A 15,649-nucleotide genomic window follows, 5' to 3' on the forward strand; every position below is an offset into this window, starting at 1 on the left:
TTTGCTTGTGAACAGGTGAATATGTCCCACTCAATCATGAACAAAATTTGCCTTGACTTGGAAGCAAGTAGACAAGGAGCAATGCAGGATTTGAGTTTCATTCAGTGATAAATGGGGCAAGAAGTTGTAGCAAATTCCCTGTTTTGCAGAACACAAGTACTGATACAGCCAATAATGCACCCACATGAAGGGATCTTCAGGACATTCCTTTATTTCTTAACTAGGAATGGGCAGCAAAATGCTGGCATTTATCTGAGCTACAGCAGTGTTCCTCCCCTGTTTCTCCTTGAGCACACTGTCTGTTGTTTGCAGACTTCACTGCCCAGACCATGAATGCTCTCAGGGCCAATTGCTAAAGGACCCAACTACCAAAATACAGGTGCCACATAATCACCCCAGCACTAATCCAGCACTGCTTTGATAGTGCCCAGGAACACAGAATGGCTTGGCTTGGAAGGGACATTTAAAGGCCATCTAGTCCAATGCCCTGCACTGAGCAGGGACACCTTTAAGTAGGTCAGGTTGCTCAGAGCGTGAGCTTGAATGTTTGCAGGGATGGATGTCCACCTCTCTGGGCAACCTGTGTCAGGCTTTCAAACCCTACAGTGAAAGAATGGGTTTCTTTTGTCCAGTCTGAATGGACCGTCTTTTGGACTAAAACCATTCCCCCTCGCTCTGCTCACAAAAGGCTCTACTACAAGTTCTGTCCCATCTCTTTTACAAGCCCCCTTCAGGTACTGAAAGGCAGCAATCAGGTCTCCCTTGAGTCTGCTCTCTTCCAGGCTGAACGCCACCAGCTCTCCCAGCCTGTCTCCAAAGCAGAAGGGCTCCAGCCCTCAGAGCATTTTGTCCCTCCTCTGGACTAGATCCAACAGGACCATGGCCTTCCTGTGTGGGGAGCCCAGAGCTGGATGCAGTACTCTGTCGTGGTAGAGATGGAGACAGTACAAAGCAACACACTCCGTTTCCAGAAGGCTTCAAACCCTGTTTTTATTCTAGCATGCATGCTTGTTCTGCATTCTTACAAAGCTCATAAGTTTGCACTTTACTCACTGGTCATGAGAGACAAGCAAAGTGCTTCTTGGAATAGGCAGTTCCAGATTTATCTTATTTATCCTTCTTTCTTTCTTGGTTTCTATGTCAACAACCTTGGTAGGGATTCTTTCAGGGCTAAACATGGATCCTCTTATCAAACTTCTCAATGACTCACAGAGGTCCCTGTAAAACCTCTTCCACAGTACTCCAGGTGGGGTCTCACCAGAGCAGAGGGGTGGAATCACCTCCTTCAAGCTGCTGGGCACTCTCCTTTGGATGCACATGGCTGGCTCATGTGCAGCCTCTCATCTTGCAGCACCCCCAAGTCCTTCTTGGCAGGGCTGCTCTCCATCCCTTCATGGCCCAGCCTGTGAGATCAGCTGGGCTGGGACTGTGTCAGAGCCCTTGGACAGAGCAGCTCCCTGCCAAAGAAGGCAGATCCCAGTGCCCACACAACTCCACCCTGGCCATGAGGTCACAGCAGGCTCTGAGGTCACAGAGGTGCCAGAGCCCCGTGGTTGCACAGCAGCACAAGGAGCGAGCAGTCAGTGCTTGAGCACAACTGTTGCGGCAGCTGCAGTGGCAGTGGCAGCAGTGGTGCTGACATTGGGACAGCGGTGGCAGGACAGCGGTGGCAGCATGAGCTGCGGGACTGGCAGAGGGCAAGGCACCATGGCCCTTGCTCTGCACCTCTTCCTCCTGCTCCTCCTGGCCGTGGCCCTGCCTGCCAGGGCTGCCCAGGCTGCTCCGCTGCAAGCGCGGGGAGCAGGTGAGCCGGCAGCCTGGCTCCCCTTTCCCGGGACAGCGCTCCCTGCTCCCCGGGAAGCGCTGGGGATGGTTTTCCCCAGGGTATTTAGGGAGGGTTTCCACTGGGGGCGGGAGAGAGCGCCCATGGGCCCTGGGCTGACCGGGGATGTGTCACAGGGCCTGCAAAGAGGGTGGAGAGTGACCAGGAGCCAGCCCAGAGCTCCCCAGGCCCCTGTGCAGTTTGGGCTTGTGCATTCACATGTGGCTCCCACAGCCTTACATGGCCCCCTTGCAGTGCCCATTTACTGTAAGCAGTGGGGGATCCCAGCACACCATGGAAATGACCTGGTCTTTGCCCTCTTCTAGACTGGGACGATAAGATGGCTTATATGGAAAAGCTGGTGAATGACAACATGAAGACTCTAGGGCATGGTGGAGGCAAGTTCTCTGTGTTCCTTTCCTGAAAAATAATCAGTGTCCATGTGGCAAGGGCTCAGTCATGAGCCCTGTCCCTTAACACAATCTCTGGCTTTAAAGAATCTGGAAATCTTGCCCTGCTCCCTTCTGTGATCCCACAGGATCTCTGTCAGTGGGAGGAAGGATCATTTAGCTGTCCATCCTCCTCCCGTGTTCAATGCCAGTGTGTCCTTCTGTGTGCTCTGTGCAGCCACAGAGAAGAGCAGAGAGGGAAGGGGCCTGGCCCAGGGCTGTGCCCTGGGGCTGAGCCTCTCTCAGCTCCTTTGCCGGCCCCAGGGAGCCTGAGGTGCTCCTGCTGCCACTGCCAAGCCCTGGCCCTGCCTGGGGCTGGGTTTGGAGCTGCAGCAGCTCCAGGGAGTCCTTTCTGCCCCGACTGCCCCACAAGGGGCTCCTTCCATCCCAGTGTGGGGCCACTGCAGGCACGAGGTGCCCCTGGCCCTGCTCCTGAGTGGAAGGCCGAGCTGCGGGAGTGCCTTGGAGGGCACCAATCACGCAGGTGCTCTCACTGCCACTTGGGCCTGAAGGAGAAATGGAACTTCCCATTAAGGTCCTCCTAAATGGAAGAACCGAGACATAGAAGACATGAAATCCTTGGAGGCAGCGAAACATCTGGAGCAGATGCTGAATGACCTGGAGAGACGCCGTGGTGGGTGCATTTCCCTCTGCCTTGTCATGGGGCTCAGCAGCCGGGGGCTTTGGCTGCACATCTGGACACGCCGTTCCCGGCACAGCGGGAAGGGATCCATGGCAGCCTCGCTGCCCCGCTGCTGCTTCCACGCCCTGCAGGGCTGTTTGCCAGCCTGGCCTGGCTGCAGCTTCTCCCCAGCCTCTGCAGGAAGGCATTGGGCATCAGTTCACAGGCAGCCCAAACTGCACCACGAGCCATAGATGCCCTGAGATCCCCTGCAATTTCCTAATCTCCAGTCAGATCAGGTGTAGGGGCTTTTTCAGTCAGGGAGGGCCCTGGCCCAGCCCCAATAACCTGGCCATTTTCCTGATCCTTATCCACGACTTGACAAGTATTGTCTCCTGAAGTTGCCACCTCCTGCAATGGTTCCATCTGACCCAGCTGTCCTTTTTCCTTTCTCAAGCGATGGAGCAAAAGTCCATGCAGGTGGGGCCATATCCTGTAGGAAGCAATGGCTTTGTGCCAGCCACTGATGCAGGAAAGGAGGAGATGCCAGACATGGGCACAGGTACAGGGGATAATTGCTCCACCAGGCGCAGCCCTTGGTGGGGCTCTGTGGCGTCAGCTCTTTTCCCCAGGGCCTGCCCTTGCCCAGCCCGGCAGCAGCCAAAGCTGGAGGAGCCTCTGGAGCTCGTCCACAGCCCTGGGGAAAGAGGACTCGTGCACCAACGTCCCTCCCTCTGCAGCTGCTCTGGAGCTGGCTCTGAGTGCCCAGAGGCCCAAGGCACAGGAGCAGCCCCGAGCGGGAGCCCTGCCGCCAGCCCAGGGCCAGAGCCAGCCTTGGCTCCCGACTGGGCAGGGGATGCACTGGCTCCTGAAAGGGCCTGACTCTGTGCCCTGGGGCTGGGGGAGCTGTCACGGGGCAGGGAGGGCCAGGGCTGGCAGTGGCTGCTCAGGTATGGCTTTGGCCCGTGTCCCTCCAAGCAGCCACTGCCCAAGCAGCTGCGCTGCCCCCGGGCTCTCCTCTCGGCCTGCTGGGCTTCGTTGGGTGGCACAGCCTGTGCCAAGGGGCGGCAAGGTGCCTGCAGGCCCCAGCTCTGGGGGAAACCGAGAACGTCCTGCCTGCATCCACCGTGCTGCCAGCTCAGTAGTGCAGCACAGCACGGGCTGACGCTCCTCATTGCTCCCACAGAAGTGCTTGGCATGTCAGACACAAACGCCCAGAATCCACGGAAAACACCGAGAATTATCTGCCCCCAGGACGTGCGCAGGTCCTGCATGATAGGCACGGTAGTGACACTGTTCACTGTGCCAATTTCCGTGGGACTGTGCTATGCTGGGTTCCGGTTGTGGAAGGGAAAGAAACGGTAAGTGTTGGCCCATCTCTACCCTCTAGCTTCTTTATAGGCCGCACATAGTCAAGAACATTCAGGGAACAGAAATGCTGCTGTGGAGTTGTGGCCAGTCCATGGTTGTCCAACTAACTGTGCTGAGGGTCCTGCTGCTGCTCAGAGCTTTCATTGGCCTCCTAATTGCTGGGCCTTGTGCAATTAGGGGTGCCCGCTGGGGCTGCAGCCAGTGCTGGCTCCCACTGAGGCTGCCTGGCCCAGAGCAGCCCCGGGGACACAGGGCAGAGGCAAAGCACGGTGGGGAGGAGAAAGAGCAGGGACGAGATTGCCCTTGAAAGGCAGAGGTGCTCTGGGGCCCACTCCTGGCCACGGAGCCTGCCCAGAGCTGTGTCCTGCTCGCCGGGGCCTTGAGGGGCAGCTGTGCAGCTGGGCCAAGCTGTGCCAGCAGCTCCAGCCGTGCTGGGGAGCCTTGCCAGCTCTGGGCCCTGCTGTGCAGGAGGCTCCCTGTGTGCCACTGGCACCTGGGCCCTCAGCCACCTCCTCTCTCCACAGTCGCGCTGCCGCCGCTCCAGCATCCCGGCCGAGAAGGCGTGCCTCTCCCTCTCCCCCAGAGAGCCCAGAGACCGTCGCCTTTGACAGCTCTCACCCGAGGCCTCGGCAGCAGGAGTTGCCCAAGAAAGCAGAGCACCAACCCTCCGTGCCTCCCCCACGGCCCCCCAGCCCGGCCTTGAAGCGGAAGCCTCCCGAGATCCCCCCACCTCCACCCCTCCCGAGCCCGCCGCCCTGGTCCAACTAGGACTGCAACTGGGCTAGCCTCGCAGGGCTTGGGCCACCAACAGCTTGGGCACCTGCCCTCCTCTACAATTAGCCCGTGTTACCTACGGGCAACAGCCAGAGTCCGTTTTCATACTCTTGGACCTTCAACAGGAAGGGCTGAAGATTCTTCCCATGCCCTTTCTCATCCTTTACCTCTTTCATTTTCATACAGTTGGGTGCTCGTTGCATCTCTTAAAGACTTTATTAGCACTGCATGTTTTGCCTTACCTGTCAAGGGAAAAAAAATAAAAAAACTCTTCAGTTCTGATTTCATTTTTAGTGCGATTTGGCCGCTCACATTTTGAGGAATTAATTTTCCACGATACTTCTTCCCTTTTTCCTTACTATCCATAAAAAGTTCATCTGGACAAAAAAATCACCAGCATTACTGAGATTTACCTCAAAGCCCAGAGGGGAATCTAGCACCAAATATTCTTCCTCTGCACTGCGCAACAAGAAATATTCAGAAGAATATTCACTGGCAGCTGAGGCTCGTGGAACTCCCAGAATACTGAGCCTGCAGAGGAGGCACATAGCCCTGGCAGTGGCTGAGGGGACTTCTCCTCACAGACTCCTCTGAAAGTGTGTCACTCCAGGAGGAGAAAGCCTTTAAACCTGTGCCTTACCTTCTTCCTGTGCTAAAATGTAAGGTTCCTCCTGAGCTACAAACAATTCTCCATTCCTCAACAAAGCTACTCATGTTCGTGACTTATCTTAAAGAGCAAAAGCAAATGCAGTCAGAAATTTCTCATCAAAGCCTGTTTGCAGAGAAACGCCACCATATGTGAGAAAATAGTTCTTAGCATCAGCTCAGTCAAACGAAAGGCAACCCTGAACTGAGCAGCGCTTTAAGTGAACTTGAATTCTCTTTCCTCACCTATCAGCCGGGTTGGTTTGCTCTTTTTTGTCCTAGAGAGAACATTAGAACAATTTGCTCTTGGCAGGACTCCTTGCATGGCTCCGGCTGTAAATGTGTTGGGCTATAGCACAGGGCCAGGGGGGAGCTCAGCAGCCTCATCAGAGCCCAGGGCCACGGCCCTTCCCTGCCGGGGCCCGAGCCTGGCCCGGCCCGGCCTGGCCCCAGGGGATGGGCTCCGCCCGCCCGCTGTGCCCGCAGACAGGCCCAAGGCTTTGCAAGAGGCTTTCTCCCAGCTTTGCAAAACCTCGGCCAAGTGACCCTTTGCTGTGCTAAGAAGAGTAAAAACCCCCTCAAATGTAACCCCGCTGCACACCTCATGAGGGGTGCCTGCACACCTTAGGAGAGGCCGTCAATACTCCTTTGTGATTCCTGAGGGATCCCTGCACCCCTCGGTATGGACCCGAAAATATCCATGTGTGCCTCATGAGGGATCCCTTCACCCCTCAGCAGGGACCCCAAAATATCACTGTGTGCCTCATGAGGTTCAGGCCCAGGTCATCCCCCAGAAGGCAATGTGCCCTCAGCCCAGGGACGCTCATCATGGGCTCCCCCAGCCCTCGGGTCCCCGCCGCTGGTCACAGCAGCCCCTGCCTGGCTCCTGCCTGCCCACACCATGGGCATCCACGGCTGCTCCTGGCCATGGAGCTCAGCCAGCGCTGCTGCCGGGTGGGCTTTGCTGCTGCTGCCACCCGGACACTGGGCTGACAGCTCCATTTCTTTATTGCAACAGAACAGCCCATTCGGGAAGTGCTGCAGTGCCCGATTTCTCTCAGCCCGACTAGCTGCCAACACCAACACCCAGAGTGGGCCGCCCCCAGAAAACTGTCAACTCTGGGGTTTGGCTGTAGGGCACGGCTGCTTTACAGCACGGGTGGAGTGCGCGGGGGTAGGGACAAGGAACAGGGAGAGGTCTTCTGTATGTTTATTCCCCGCAGTGTCAGCGACAGAAATACACTGAATTAAAGGCCTACACTGATTTCCAAACTGCGGAGGTGCCTGGGGAGGATACAGTCTTTAGCCAGTTGGGAGAAACTGAGGGTGGAACACAAGGCGGGGAATCCATTGTTTAAACCAATAGGGGATTACAGGGGAGGAGGACAACTTAAACAAACCAATAGAGTTTCAAAGCATCCCAAATGGACAGGGAAGTTTCTAGAGAAAGGGGCAGGATTGGGGAGAGATTGACATTGAATGGGAGGAGGAACAGGGAACAAAAGGGCAGGACTTTGGGGAGATGGACAAGTAGGGGAAAGCCAATAACACGGGGGGGGGCGGGGGGGGGAAGGAACAACCCATTGGCAATAAAATGTGGTATAACAATACCAAATAAGGGGGTGTCATAAAACTGACTACTAGGACCGAATTACAATCAAAAACATGCACTGCAACAGGGAAGCTCTCAGTCAGGGCTGTGTTGAGTGCTTCCAAATCCTTTCCAGCATCAATAGAATGTCAAACTTGCCCTTATCCCATGCAAACAGAGTGTTCCCCAACAGCAAACCATTCCAAGGTCCTCTGAGAAATATGTATTTTATGATTGGCTTTTTGCTAATATAGCAGCCATAGAACACTGCAATTTGTCAGAGAAAAAGAATGTATTGCTCTCCTAGAAGAAGAAACTAACTTCTTCCTGCGTCGCTCAGCCCTCAGGAAGCCGGTTAGGATTAAGAGGGAGAAGTTGATGAGGACTGAAACAGATAAAACCTCTTGTTCGTTACACAGAAAACCTTAAAAATAGAAGATGTGATTAAGTGTTTGTCTAGCTTGCTACACAAAAAAACCTCAAAAATAGAGGATGTGGTTAAGTTCCTGTTTGATTTATTTAACTTACATAATTCTTTTTTTGCCTGCATAATCGCGTGGTAATCATAAGATCTTAAGTAAGTTTTATAAGAGAAAGGGCGAAGCTCTTCTACCAAATATGGAATCAGGTCAAAGGACACAACCGAGGAAGACTACCAAGACCTTCATCATCGACCACCAGGAGGTGAGAGAAGACCCCCTAGCAACAATCAACGCAAGCGCAGAGTACTTCAAAATGACACAGCAGTCCGGAAGCACTAAGAACTTAAAAAGGGGGACGTTGGGGATGAGGGTGCGGCAGTTGGTGGAGCGGAGACTCCCCTGCCGTCCAGCGCTGAAACTTTTGCTTATGCTGTATGCCTTGAATTAATAAATTCAAATTGGAAATTTCACTCCTCTTGAGTCTATTTATAACAAATTGGTGCCGTGACTCGGATGGGGGAGTGAATTGGAAAAGTTGTTCCAGAGAGGGGGGCGCCCCACCTAACCTAGTTAGGTGGCCCCTCTGGACGACCTCCACCTCCCCCACCGACGAACCTAAATTATACTCATAAGCAAAAGGGAGACACCAGTGAACCCCTTAATCCTCTGTGCACAGGGTCCGGACGAAGACGCAGGACGCGTAAGTATGGGATCCCGGAGTGCGGGGGCACTCCGGAAGAACGGGATCCGTCCGGTTGGGGTTGGGATCCCGGAGTGTGGAAGGCACTCCGGAAGAATGGGATCCCGGAGTGTGGCGATGTGATGTGTGAATGAGAGGAGGACTGGTAGCCAGATCTTCCAAGCGATTGCGGACCCTCCAGTAGTGCGGTTCCCGCAGACCCGCGAGGGCTCGGGCCACGAAAGAGGGGAAGTGAAAGATACGTGTGTGTAAGAAGGCACTCCGGAAGAATGAGACAGGGGAAGAGTAAGCCCCCTGCACAGGTTAAGCTCCCTCCATTTCAAGGGACAGCCCCCTGGGATACTTGCTTAGTAACTGGAAACACTTCCCAGGACCTGAAAGCAAAGACAGGGCTAAAATGATACACTATTGTGTAGAAGTTTGGGGCGTGAAGGAAATTTCTAAAAATGTATATTGGCCCATCTTCGGATCATCGGAAGATTGGGTAAGACAGACATTAAACATTTGGGTAAACTCTAAAGAACCTATCTCGCCAGAAGAAAGCGAGTATGCAAAAATCTGGGTGTTTAGACCAGAAGTATACATCTTTAAGCTAACTGAGGAAAATAAGGAACTGGATAAGAAAAAGGAGAAGAAGGGAAAAGGAGATGAAATTATAATAGTACCCCCTCCTTATGTCCCACCCCCACCTCCTCCAGTGCCAAATGCACCGGTGCCCCCACCTCAAAGTAATGATAGTGACTCTGACCAATCAGATTACCGGAGTCCAATCACTAGGAGTCGGACTAAAGAACAACAGACGGGGCTTTTTCCCTTAAGGGAAATGCCGATGGGGGTCTGCAGGCAGGAATAGGATTTATTTCAGTCCCCCTGAGTTCGACCGATGTTCAAGAATTTAAAAAAAAAAAAAAAATAAATGGGACATTTACTAGAAGATCCTTTAGGAGTAGCTGATAAGGTAGATCAATTTTTGAGTCCAAACATGTATACATGGGAAGAACTCCAGTCGATTTTAACAATTTTATTTTTGGCTGAAGAACGAAATATGATTAGGAGAGAGGGAATGCGTATCTGGGATGCGCAACACGCCCAGTGTCCCTCCGCGGATACTAAGTGGCCTCTGCAGAATCCGCAATGGGATCATCAAAACCCAGCCCATCGAACGCATATGCAGGATTTGAATAATCCAAGGAATTAGGGAATCAGTCCCAAGGGGCCAGAATATAGATAAAGCTTTCAACAATAGACAGAAAAAAAAGATGAATCACCCACAGATTGATTAGAAAGGTTAAGACGGAACTTCCAGCTATACTCCAGTATGGATCCTAATGGACCAGCCGGAGAAGCTCTTTTAAAGGTACATTTTGTTTCAAAATCATGGGAAGATATAAAAAGGAAAATACAAAAGATTGAAGATTGGCAAGACCGAGGGCTGGATGAACTTTTAAGGGAAGCACAGAAAGTGTATGTTAGGAGAGAGGATGAGAGTTATCGGAAGCAAGTTAGGCTGATGGTGGCAGCAACGAGTGGGAATAGGGGGTATGAAAGACAAGAGAGGAAGTTTGGGGATCCCAGAAAGGGAGAGCCCAAAGAGACAGCAAGTCAGAGGATTTGTTTCTATTGTGAAAAAAGAGGGCATTTTAAAAAGGAATGTAGGGTTAGGATTAAAGATGAGAAGGAATTCCTGATGGATTAGAGGGGTCAGGGGCTCTATTTATTGGGGACCCGAAAAACACCTAAAGAGCCCTTGATAAAACTTAAGGTGGGTCCCCAACACCAGGAAATACCTTTCCTGGTAGACACTGGGGCCAAGAGATCAACTATTCAGTTTTTACCAAAAGGATGTAATTTGTCTAAAGAAGTTGCAACCGTCATTGGGGCAAAAGGGGAACCATTTGAAGTAAAAATTATTAAGGGTGTAGTAATAGAAACAGATTCAAAAATAGGGATAGGGGATTTTTGTTGGTTCCCGAATCAGAATATAATTTATTGGGTTGAGACATGATTATTGAACTAGGAATTAGGATTGATGTAGAAGAAAAAGAGCTTAGAATAAAACTTTGTCCTCTGCGAGTGGAGGACGAGGCAAAAATCAATCCCGAAGTATGGTACACTCCTGAGAGTGTTGGGCAGTTAAAAATCACTCCTTTTATGGTAACTATTAAGAATCCAGATGTCCCGATTAGAATAAGACAGCACCCTTTGTCTCTGGACGAAAAATTACTTTTAACAAGTACATTGAAGGTAATGTCTCCCCATAACATTAGGGGGGGGTGCTTCAGCAAAAAGCTGACAAATGGATATCTGATGCTCGACTTCTCAAATATGAAGGAATCCTAATAGAAGCCCCAAATTTAACAATTGAAACCACAGCCTTGCAAAACCCCGCTGAGTTCCTATATGGAGAATGAGGCGCAGAACCATTAGAGCATGATTGCATAATCACTATAGAGGAACAAGTAAAAATAAGACCTGATCTGAAAAAAAAAAAAAAAAAAAATTAAACACAGGAGAAAAGTTATTCATAGATGGGTCCTCAAGGATTATAGAAGGGACGAGAACATCAGGGTATGCTATCATTAGGGGACCTGAGTTGCAAATACTAGAGTCAGGGCCACTAGATAGATCTTGGTCAGCCCAAGCGTGTGAACTATACTCCTTACTGCGTGCATTAAATTTTCTGGAAGGAAAAGAGGAAACTATCTTTACAGATTCCAAATATTGTTATAGAATAGTACATACATTTGGAAAAATATGGGAAGAAAGGGGGCTGGTCAATTCTCAAGGAAAAGATTTAGTTCATAGGAATCTTATTACGGAAGTTTTAAAAGCACTAAGGAAACCCCGAAGGTTGGCAGTAGTCCATCTAAAAGGGCACCAACGGGGATTAGATTTACAGAGTAGGGGAAATAATGCAGCGGATCGAGAAGCAAAGCGAGCAGCACTACGAATCCTGACCCTGAAGGGAGACAAAGACATCACTGATTTAAAGGGCCAAGACCAAATTATAAAATTTAGGGAAGAAGAAAAAGCTGCTAGAAATTGGAGCAACCGAAAATTCTGAAGGGAGGTGGTTTCTACCCGATGGGAGGGAAGTATTACCTAAAGTTATGGCCTATAGATTATTGGAAAAAGTTCATCAGAAGACCCATTGGGGATCACAAGGATTAGTAGATTATTTTGCCACCAAATACATGAGTATGGGGATCTGGGACATGGCTAAACAAGTAACTAGAGGTTGCCTTCTGTGCCTACAAACAAATAGGAAAAACCTAAGGAAGTTGCCAGAGGGAGGGCGACCTCTGGCAAAGAGACCTTTTTCGCATATTCAAGTAGATTTTACTGAACTCCTGAAGGTAGGAAGGATAAAATATCTATTAGTCCTGGTCTATTAGACCACCTTACTCACTTTGTAGAAGCATTCCCAACCCCGAGGGAAACTGCTAAGGTAGTAGCGAAAGTATTACTAGAAGAAATAATTCCTTGATATGGGGTCCCAGAAGTTATAGATTCAGATCGGGGACCACACTTTACATCTCAGATAACCCAGAACCTAGCCAAAGCTCTTGGAATAAAATGGGAACAACATACTCTGTGGCATCCTCAAAGTTCAGGACGAGTAGAAAGGATGAATGGAGAAATAAAGAAACAACTAACTAAGTTAGTAATGGAAGCAAAAATGTCCTGGGTAAAATGTGTCCCTTTAGCCCTATTAACTATACGGACCACACCTAGAATAGATATAGGGATATCTCCCTTTGAAATGCTGTATAGAATGCCATACAATCTTGAGGGACCTCAGGAGCACCCAGTTATTAATGATCAATGCATGAATAAATACTTAGCAGAATTGAACAAGTTTAAAAAGGCTTTATGAAAAAAAAAAAAAAAAAAAAAAAAGGGATGCTTGCACAAAAACCCCCCCTTAGATTTTACCTTACACCAGGTGCAACCAGGGGATTGGGTGTTGGTCCGAAGCTGGAAAGAAAACCCCTTGATACCAAAGTGGGAAGGACCTTACCAAGTACTTATTACAACAGATGCAGCAGTCCAAACTGTTGAGAAAGGGTGGACTCACGCTAGTCGTATCAAGGGACCAGTGAAACCCCCAGACAACTGGAAGGTCTGCAGTGTCCCTGGAGAAACCACAATCAAATTACAGCGAACTTCATGATTTGGATAATAGTCTGGGTAGGGGACAATCAATATCTTCAAGACCTCTTAACAAGAAACGAGCGATCACTGGGATATTGTAAAAGATTAGAGGATGAACTGGGTAAGCCTTACTTTAAGTCTCCTCGCCTCAAATATAAAGGACAAACCTGGGGAGGGGAGTCAGCCAGATGTGAAGAAATAAGACTAAAATGCAATTATTTGGACTGTGATTGTTACCCATTTTTATGCTTTTCTTGTAAGCTGTGTCACGAACCGTGGTGGACTCATTGTCGGAGAGGACGGGTTCCTAGGGGCATTTGCGGCCCCTGTTATACTAATGAAAGGAGACTAACTTCTATGATCCTTAATTATAAAGTAGACTCGGGAGAAATAAAGCTTGGGTCAGATCAGTGGTGGGAGACCTTCTCAAAGGGTATAAACCCCGAACGGTTCTGTTATCACTCAACGAACCGGCCCCCTTCATCCTCGACATTCTCGAAGTGGTGTGCAGGAGAAGTAGTCCCACCATACGGTGTGATATCCCACAAATAAAAGCCAGAAACTGGGCTGCTAGCCTAGAGAGAAGGTGGGGAAGAGACAATCATAATTATCCAGCTCCTGAAGAATACCCCTGCTGCCGAGAAGATGGTCACCCTCGAGGCTCGCAGCAACCGAGTCGTCGAGCGAGGCAGAGGGGTAATGGACCGTGGAGACAATCGGAAGTCTCGACCCCTCTGTGGGAAGTCCAGGAGATGCTGGCAGTCCTACCACAAGATTGGTGAGCCACCACTAAGGGGAGGGGAACGGGGAAAAGAAAGACAACAAAAACAAATTTTTAAGTCCTATTCCAACCATGTGGACCACCCGGTTTGGACAAAGCTAATACTGATGTGTGTAGTGATTAAGATATCCTATGCTCAGACCCATGAACCCTTTAAGTGGTCCCTAATTAGATGGGAAGATCAGAAAGTTCTAGAAACAAAAATTATACACTCAAACCCCCTTTTTATGAGGCAATAGGAATCACGGCAAAGGCTAAGAGAATAAATGACACCAACCCTGCGAGATGCCTGTGGAAGAAAGAGAATACTCAGAAAGCAATAACTTTAGCAAAAGTCACAGGGAAGGGGAGATGTATAGGACAAGTACCCCCAGAAAAACACCACCTGTGTGCTGAGTATGGGAAACTTAGAGATCCAGCAAAGCCAGCACAATGGCTACTCCCAGCAATGAACACAAAATGGGTTTGCAATACTTTAGGAGTTACTCCTTGTATAAATATAGAAAAATTTAACAGAACAAGTGAATTCTGTGTTCAAGTGTTAATCGTGCCCAGGATAACTTACCACTCACCTCACTACGTTTATGATCAATATCAGGGGCCAGAGCATCATTTAGTAAAAAGGGAAGTCTTCACCACTCTCACGGTAGCCATGTTATTGGGAGTCAGAGCAATTGGAACAGGAACAGGAGTAGCCTCATTAGTATAACAACATAAAGGGTTTCAAGAACATAGACTATCTGTAGACGAAGATTTAAGGAGAATTGAAGAATCCATAAGAGATCTCACAGAATCCTTAGATTCCCTGGCAGAAGTAGCATTACAAAATAGGCGAGGACTAAACCTTCTATTATTACAGCAAGAAGGGCTATGCATGGCCTTACGAGAGGAATGTTGCTCATACGTCAACAAGAGTGGGGTCATCCAAGACTCAATGGCAAAACTTAGAGAAAGGTTAGAACAGAGGAAAAAAGAAAGAGAAGCTCAACAGAGCTGGTATGAAACTTGGTTCAATTACTCCCCCGGCTTATTACTTTGTTGTCAACTATTGCAGGACCAGTAATACTGTAATGTTGGGACTTATGTTTGGACTTTGCCTTTTTAATAAAATAGTGAATATTGTTAAAGGGAGGCTGGAAGCAGCTCACCTTATGGTGATATGCTCAGAATACAAAGCTTTGTGGGGAGCCGAAGGGGGAGAATACTTAGAACTAAGTCGATACGCATTGGCTAGGTTTGACGAACAAGAGGATAAAAGAGAAAGGGGGGATTGAAACAGATAAAACCTCTTGTTCGTTACACAGAAAACCTTAAAAATAGAAGATGTGATTAAGTGTTTGTCTAGCTTGCTACACAAAAAAACCTCAAAAATAGAGGATGTGGTTAAGTTCCTGTTTGATTTATTTAACTTACATAATTCTTTTTTTGCCTGCATAATCGCGTGGTAATCATAAGATCTTAAGTAAGTTTTATAAGAGAAAGGGCGAAGCTCTTCTACCAAATATGGAATCAGGTCAAAGGACACAACCGAGGAAGACTACCAAGACCTTCATCATCGACCACCAGGAGGTGAGAGAAGACCCCCTAGCAACAATCAACGCAAGCGCAGAGTACTTCAAAATGACACAGCAGTCCGGAAGCACTAAGAACTTAAAAAGGGGGACGTTGGGGATGAGGGTGCGGCAGTTGGTGGAGCGGAGACTCCCCTGCCGTCCAGCGCTGAAACTTTTGCTTATGCTGTATGCCTTGAATTAATAAATTCAAATTGGAAATTTCACTCCTCTTGAGTCTATTTATAACAAGGACCAGACAAAATCCTGTGTTTGAATGGAAGTTATGCATCATATACGAGATGCACAAATATGCAACAGGTTATTGTTTTTAAGGGTTAATCCTCTGTTAATGTCTGTCCTTTTTCGGGCTTATGCTGCCCAGAAAATAGGTACCCAGATGTCTGTAACTCTATCATTCTATTGTCTCCTATTGTCCTAATCCAAATTGTCCAAAATTTTTAGCACTCTAATGATATTGCTATTTTTATAACCAATTTATTAAAAATAAAGTTTTACAATTTTACAAACAAGTGATTGCCATTTTTCACACCCCTCCTGGGAATCAGGAACACGTGTGGTGGGGCCGGCTGCACCTGTGGGAGCAATGGGTAGCATCAGCCCGTGCTGTGCTGCTCTGCTGAGCTGGCAGCATGGTGGATGCGAGCAGGACGTTCTCCGTTTGCCCCAGAGCTGGGGCCTGCAGGCACCTTGCTGCCCCTTGGCACAGGCTGTGCCACCCAACAAAGCCCAGCAGGCCGGGAGGA

The 15,649-nt window shown here is 49.2% G+C and overlaps 1 long non-coding RNA gene across 1 annotated transcript; it reads left to right on the forward strand.

Annotated features, from left to right (window-relative positions):
* The first annotated feature begins 5,794 nt into the window (after positions 1 to 5,794).
* On the forward strand, positions 5,795 to 15,109 carry LOC141728099 (uncharacterized). Its single transcript, XR_012578781.1, has 2 exons — positions 5,795 to 8,396; positions 12,437 to 15,109. It is a non-coding gene; the product is annotated as an uncharacterized LOC141728099 (long non-coding RNA).
* Positions 15,110 to 15,649: the final 540 nt, after the last annotated feature.

The sequence above is a fragment of the Zonotrichia albicollis genome, unplaced genomic scaffold (genome assembly GCF_047830755.1).
Source record: "Zonotrichia albicollis isolate bZonAlb1 unplaced genomic scaffold, bZonAlb1.hap1 Scaffold_86, whole genome shotgun sequence".
NCBI lineage: Eukaryota > Metazoa > Chordata > Aves > Passeriformes > Passerellidae > Zonotrichia > Zonotrichia albicollis.